The sequence below is a fragment of the Hyperolius riggenbachi genome, chromosome 2 (genome assembly GCF_040937935.1).
Source record: "Hyperolius riggenbachi isolate aHypRig1 chromosome 2, aHypRig1.pri, whole genome shotgun sequence".
Taxonomy (NCBI): Eukaryota; Metazoa; Chordata; class Amphibia; order Anura; family Hyperoliidae; genus Hyperolius; species Hyperolius riggenbachi.
Window position 1 is genome coordinate 544,999,031 of NC_090647.1, and position 7,819 is coordinate 545,006,849.

Here is a 7,819-nt window from a genome sequence, read left to right on the forward strand (position 1 = left end):
TGAAATCAAAATGTGGACAGTACAATGCATATGTTATGTAAGTAGGACAAGTACTTATCCACTTATTTTTTTTTCCTTTCCTGGGACAGTATGGCTGCTCCTGCTGCTTTAAATTTATCTATTACCGTTGACCATAAATTGATGTTTCAATATGGTTGGGAATGAGTACCAGGTAACAGAAAAGGAACTGTTGTTAGTGTAACGATCCACACTTGAACACACCACTATGCTCAAATAGTACCAGGTTTCTGAATAGGAGGATTGATTTAAATCAAGTGAAGCCACAAAATAGCGATCTTTTTCCAAAATTTTAGTTTCACACTAAAAAATTTTATATTCACAAAAAAAAATGTCTTCTTCAAAAAGGTAGAAAATTCTTTGCAAAACAGCAGAAAAATTTGTGGTACAGACATAAAAAATAAATACAAAAAGCAGATTATAGACACTGTGTGCTTTGTTTGATAAAAAAAAAGTAATTTTAGTTCAGGCGACGACACTAGTCCATTTCGGGTTGTTGACCCCTCGTCAGGCCTTTACAAAGCATAGAGAATGATCTTGACCAGAGAATATGTACAGTCATAAAAGACCAAAAATGAATTTGATTAGTAAAGAGGTATCTGTTCCAACCAGACACAACCCGGCACCTGACTGATGGCTGACATAGGGAAACTCGGCTGCAAACACAGTGTGTCTGGTTGGAACAGATATTTTATGTCTGTACCACAAATTTTTCTGCTGTTTTACAATGAATTTTCTACCTTTTTTGAGAAAGAGAAAACCATTTTTTTGTGAATATAATAAAATGTGAAACTAAAATTTTGGAAACAGATCGCTATTTTGTGGCTTCACTTGATTTAAATCGACCATAAATTGATGGGCAGGGATGCTGCTGTACCTTACTCTCCCACAAAGCTCTGCAGTCCCTTCTTATTCTTTTACAGCGAGCCTCTCCAATGGCCGCTTCATTGCCAAAGAGGGTAATACACAAGCTTCCTAGTCATAAAGTGTACATGAGCTGAAGCTCCGGTTCAAAATCAATCATAGTATTCAAAATCTATTGGCCCTCATACTACATTGGGGTGGTAAAATTGGCCAGTCATTGACCAATTAAATTTGGATTTGCATAACAGGCTTGACAAAAAGGTCAGGTTCAGAAACAGATACTTAAGGAGAAGAACGCCTCTGTAACCCTTACAAAGCTTTCCACTGCATCCTCTAGTCCCCCGTCTCCGAATGCGGACCCTCCAAAGATTACCGATAAGGGATTGTGGGTAATCTGATCAAGGCTGCCCTCCCTCAAGCACGCACACAGCCATTCTGCATCTGCGTGTGCATGGCCACGCCTACTGTGCAGGCGTGGCTGAGGAGCGTGGCCCCAATGAGCGGGAAGGTCCAGGCAGAGGACAGTGAGGGAAGCCTTATTAGGTTCTAGAGGCTTCTCTCTCCTTGGGTAGGTATCTTTCTGAACCCAACCTTTGCTTCAAGCCTGTTATGCACATCCAATTTTGATTGGTCAATGACTGGCCAATTTTACCACCTCAGTGTAGAATGAGGGCCAATAGATTTTGAATACTATGAACAGATTGTGTTGGTAAACGCTCCTGCTACATGGAAGTGGTTAAATTGGCCAATCGCAATTTAATTTGTGTACCAGACTTTTTCTTGCTGTACATAAAAGCTTAAACTTGATTGGCTGCTGTCTGCAACAGCGCCACTTTTTACCCAGCTCGCTACAGTATAATTCTCACTCTATTATTAGACCCAATCAATAAAATCCTCATTCTGCTTTGCACACAAATGTAAAGCCAATTGTACGCAGCTCCAAATTGGGCCAGTCAAAAACTACAGGAAGTGGATCTGATAGGCCCAAATCCAAGCTTTGAATGCAAATCAGAATAATTTCCATCTTATTGACCATCCCTCTTCTTTATGTTACGCTGCTGCTTTTATTGACCTGGCGGTTGTAGGTCTTAAAGGACATCCGAGGTGAAAATAAACTGATGAGAAAAAGTATTGTATGTATCCTCCTAAAAATGACTTATTTTTTTTTTTTTTTTTATTTTTTTTTTTTTTAATCATTTGAAGTTTTCACTGTTTCATTGTCTCTGCTCAATGACGCCTTCATTGATTTATGACAGAGCTGAAATCTATGAATTATTGACCCTTTTTATCTCTTTCCTGCTCCAGGAAGTTATTTACTGACAGGAAAGTGTTTTATGGCTGTAATTACGTATCAGTGAGGGTTATGCTATAGTCTGAGAGAAAACTGTCACTTGCATACCTGTTTATTTTTATTATTTAGTATTTATATAGTGCCAAAATCTTCCTCAGCGCTGTATAGAGTATTTTCTCTTGTCACTTAACTGTACCTCAGAGGGGCTCACAATCTAATCTCTACCATAGTCATATGTCTATGTATGTATTGTGTAGTGTATGTATCATAGTCTAGGGCCAATTTTAGGGGGAAGCCAATTAACTTATCTGTGTGTTTTTGGGATGTGGGAGGAAACAGGAGTGCCCGGAGGAAACCCACACAGACTCGTGGAGAACAAACAAGCTACTTGCAGATGTTGACCTGGCTGGGATTCGAACCGGGCACCCAGCGCTGCAAGACGAGAGCGCTAACCACTACGCCACCGTGCTGCACTGCCTGCTGTTTAACTCTTTCAGGCAGAGAAAGTAAAAAAGGAACAAAGCCTAGTTATTTGTGTGCTTGGCACTACCGTGTTTCCCCGAAAATAAGAAACTGTCTTTTATTAATTTTTCATTCAAAATATGTGCCAGGTCTTATATTTTTGGGGGTAGCCAGATCCCCAGTATGTAGCCCGAACCCCCCCCCCCCCCAGTACATACTGGTAGCCAGATCCCCTAGTATATAGTAATTTCTGTCTGCTGCTGGCCTCCTTCTCCTCCTGCGCCCCCCCCCCCCCCCCCCTTCGCAGGGGGTTTTGACTTTCTGGAGTAGAGGGGCAGAAGCAAGGAAAGTTAAATCGGTGCAGGCGGAGGCAAGGTCGGGGGGATCGGGGAGCGCGGCTAGGTATTATCTTTTGGGGGCTGTCTTATTTTAAAGAGGAACTGTCGCGGAAATCTTAAAATGTAAAACACATACAGATAAGAAGTACGTTTCTCCCAGAGTAAAATGAGCCATAAATTACTTCTCTCCTATGTTGCTGTCACTTACAGTAAGTAGTAGAAGTTGGACATTACCGACAGATATTTCGGTATGGCTCATTTTACTCTGGGAGAAATGTACTTCTTATTTGTGTGTGTTTTTTAAATTTTAAGATTTATGCGACAGTTCCTCTTTAAGGGAAAGACTGGTATACATACACACACGTTTATCTCATCATGCCACATGTCCCCTCTGTAGTCCTTTAAAATCCTAAAGACCTTTTTACACTACTATGCCATATGTGTATTAACTTACTTGCTGCACTAAACTCTTATCCATGAGACGGATACAGATTTATATTTATAACCTGTATGTACATGAGGAACAAATATGCAAATATGTAACTGTAACTTGAGAAAGGGGAGGGGCCACTGTAATGGGTGATCTTACCTGTAGATGGTGTAGTAATCTTGTTTGTACTCTTTGGAATGTGAACTGTTGGAGAAATCTGATTGGAGGAGGTCGGATATGATCTTCCGTTACAGGCACTGAACCAGGGACCTTCTTATTATATGGTGACTGTATTTCTTTGTGTCGTAGATGGGCCCTGACCAATGCCATATTAGATTTATATTTAGCAATTTGTGGTGTTATGTTTTTGTTATATTTTATAAAAGATTGACTTTCTGTATGTTTATGTTTTTGTGTTCTGATCTGTGCAGCCCGCTTTCTGAAAACTGCTAGAAAGGTTTTTGTTTAGTTTTTTTTTTTTTTTTTTGGTCATTTTCAGTTTTTACTCTTACTAGAGCTTAAAAGGCTTGGTGTTTCTTTCACAGTTTCACAGCATTAGAACTTTATTTTTCTTAACTAAGCCTTATTTTTAGCTGCACAGAAGCTGAGCGCCGCCCCATCAAAGAAAACTGCCCGGGCATTTTTCCCCTGATGTGCAAAGCATGATGGGATTTCCTATGTTCTTCTCGTTGCCTAGCAACTGGGAGGGGTGATCAGGAGACAGGACAGTTGGAACTGTGTCTCATGCTCCCTGTCACCTCCTTTGAACCAAAAAGATGGCTGTCCCCATGAAATCACAAACATTTGCCTGTTCTTTTAAAACAGGGTGGGTAAGAGATTCTACCTATTCTTACCTATCTATTTAATTAACATAACTAATGTAATTGAATGACAGTATGTTTGTTTATGCTGAAGTTCCTCTTTTTAAAGGGAAACTTAACTCTAAAATAAAAAAAATGACAAAAAAAGGTTTTGCTTACCTGGGGTATCTACCAGCCCCCTGCAGCCATCCTGTGCCCTTGCAGTCACAGCTCCTCCGCTCCCCCGCCGCCAGCTATTTTCATTTTTGCCGACTCTTTAGGTGCATACACACGCACTACCAGAGGCAACGACGGGTCCGCCGGACCCTCCCGCTGGGCGGTCTTTTAGCCGACAGTAGCGCGTGTGTACGCGCTGTCGACGGATTGATATGGCTGTTTCTGAATGTTGCCGCTGGTAGTGCGTGTGTACGCACCTTTTTACGCACCTTTTGAGTCGGAAGGCTGCCAAGCGTACTATTGTACGCATTCCCACTGGTGCAGGGAGCCATTGCGGGCACTAACACTACATTAATTACGCCTGGCAACCTGTCGACTTCGAGTCCACTAAAACAAAACTAGCTGACGGCGGGGGACCGGAGGATCCAGGAGTGACGTTGAGTGCACAGGACGGCTGCAGGGGGCTGGTAGATGCCCCAGGTAAGTGACACTTTTTTATTTTATTTTTTTTTTTTATTTATTTTTTTTTTACAGTTAAGGTTCCCTTTAAAGCAAATGTGAAGCAAAAAATAATTATTAATATAATGAATTATATGTGTAGTACGGCTAATGAATAGAACATTAGAGGCAAAGAAAAGTCTCATATTTTTATTTTCAGTTTTATATAGCTTTTTTTTTAGATTTTTTTTTTTTTTTTTCTCCTGAGAGATAATTATTTTTCATTTTCTGGTTAAAATAACTTTTTTAGCACTCTGCAATTGAAAAAGTGCTGCCAAATTATTCTGAGTATGTTCTTGCTTCTTGGTGGCTTTGAAAGCATTTTCTTGATAAGGTGTGACAGTATCACCTAGGAGAAAATTTTAGGGCAAAAGTGAATTGAATAAGGGCCTCTGTCTCTTAAAGTGAATGGGAACCGCATTAAAAAAAAAGAAGCAGATACTTACCTATGGAGAGGGAAGGCTCTGGGTCATATAGAGCCTTCTGTCTCCTCTCTCGGTGCCCTGTGTCCTGTGCTGGCTCCCGAATCGCCCCCCCGTTTCAGTCCCCCGCCGAAAGGGTATTTGGAAGTCTTCGGGAGCCGTGTCCTCCCGAAGACGTGCGGCTCCATACTGCACAGGCGTGAGCGTGCAAGAGAGCATGCTTGTGCAGGTGCAGTACAGGGTCGCCCTTCTTCAGGAGCACTCGGGCTCCCTGAAGACTTCTGAAGCCTCCTCCGGCCGGGTAAAGCAGTATTTTACTAATTTAGTCAAATACTGCTACCGGGCGAGCCAGCGCTGGAACGAGGGGACCAGGAGAGGAGCGGGAAGGCTCTATAGGACCCAGAGCCTTCCCTCTCCTTGGGTAAGTATCTGTCTCATTTTTTTTTTTTTTTAAATGCAGTTCCCATTCACTTTAAAGGGACTCCGAGCAGTGCAGAAACTATGGAAAGATGCACATCATTTTAAAGCTCTCTTTCTCCTCTTTACAATGATATATAAACCGCCACCCTACGCCTTTTAGTTTTCGCTATTTTCGCGATTGAAATTGCCGCGACCGCGATTTCGATCGCGGAAATAGAGAAAACTAAAAGGTGTAGGGCAACGATTTAGGTGTCGTCAGAAAGAGGAGAAAGAGAGCTTTAAAATGATATCCATCAAGCCATAGTTATATTGTATTACACAGGGCGACTTTTTGTCAAAGTCAGCAGCTGCATTCAGCAGAATGGAGCTGCTGACACTGGGGAAAGTGTCGTCCTGTGTAATACAATATAACTATGGCTTGATGGATATCATTTTAAAGCTCTCTTTCTGACGACACCTAAATCGTTGCCCTACACATTTTAGTTTTCTCTATTTTCGCGATCGAAATCGCGGTCGCGGCAATTTCAATTGCGAAAATAGCGAAAACTAAAAGACGTAGGGTGGTGGTTTATATATCATTGGAAAGAGGAGAAAGAGAGCTTTAAAATGATGTGCATCTTTCCATAGTTTTTGCACTGCTCGGAGTCCCTTTAAGCTATAAAACAAAACAAAGATGGAGTTTAACTTCAATTTACTGTAGATTGTAAAGTTCAGCACTGCTTCTATCTTGTTAATTTTAACAGTTTGCAGCAATAACAAGCTGTACAAGTGATTCACATTATTGCATTGGATTCATACAATTAAACATATTTTGTTTTTGAAAATGGCAGTCTCCATATGCCTCTCACTTAAGGTTCTCTTTAAGGTGAAGATCCACTCTTGCCATCATTTTTCTGTAAACATACTGGCACTGAACATATGTAGTTTTTCTTTATTTTGGGTTGTTGTTTTTTTGCAATTTAAAGTTATTAAAATTGACCTGACTTATTTCAGCCCCACTACACACTCCACTATAAATTTTCAAAGCCAGACCTGCATTTGTTTTCTAATCTAAAATCTGTTTTACTGTGTTGGATCAGTTTTCAGTACACACAGCCCAGCTTAACTTCCCCTTCCTGCAGTTACAAATAGCTGCACAGATCAGAAACTGTTGCTTGTTTTCCACATCTGCACAAACTGACTGGAATATGCCGTTAATCCTAATGATATCTAAAGATGAGATGATGGGATTGGTTATTTCACAACATAGGTGAAATGTCCCTTCAGGTGACCATACATCTGGCGATCATGGGCAAATTTGACCAAGAGACAAATCGCTCTCTAATCGGAGAGAGTCCTGTGAGTTGCCCATACACCGCAAGCCAATTCTCAGTCGATTTCAGCATTACATTTTTCTGGAATGGGCCTCATGACGCCAGCTCCGTCCGTGTCCCCCCAAATGTTTAATGTGCCTGTACATTTATACGTGTCACCCCATCTTCCAAGTGTCCACGCTGTATTTCCACATTGGCGCCCCACGTAACTAACAGCGTGTGATGTCACACAGATGCCCCAGCTGCATCATGCCGGTAGTTACATAGGGCGCCAATGCAGAAGTACGCACTACACTCTGTAGATAGTGCGACAGATCAACTATAAATGCACAGCCACTGGGGGCCACATAAAGTATTGAGGGACGTTAATCGTCACGTTAATCATTTGTGATTACTGCCATGCGACTGATCGAGCACGTCGGCCCGAGATTTCCCATCATGCCCGTCAATGGGGCATGCTTTTGGTGGCACCATTTTTTTAATCCAATAATTCTTCTCAAATCGAATGGCTGATCGGCGTCAAGTCGACAATTGTATGGCCACCTTTAGAGGTGACGGTGAGAATACAAGGTGTCCCTGTATTATGTGAATGATGAAGGATTGTTTTGGGACCTAAAGCCCAATCTACACGATACGATTCTTTGTGCGAATCGATTACGATTCTATTTACGAGCCGATTAAATACGACATGTCCGATTGGGATTAGATTCAATTTGATTTGCCATTGTTTTGCAATGGTGAATCGAATCCCGATCGGACATGTCAGATTTAATCGGACCGTAAATA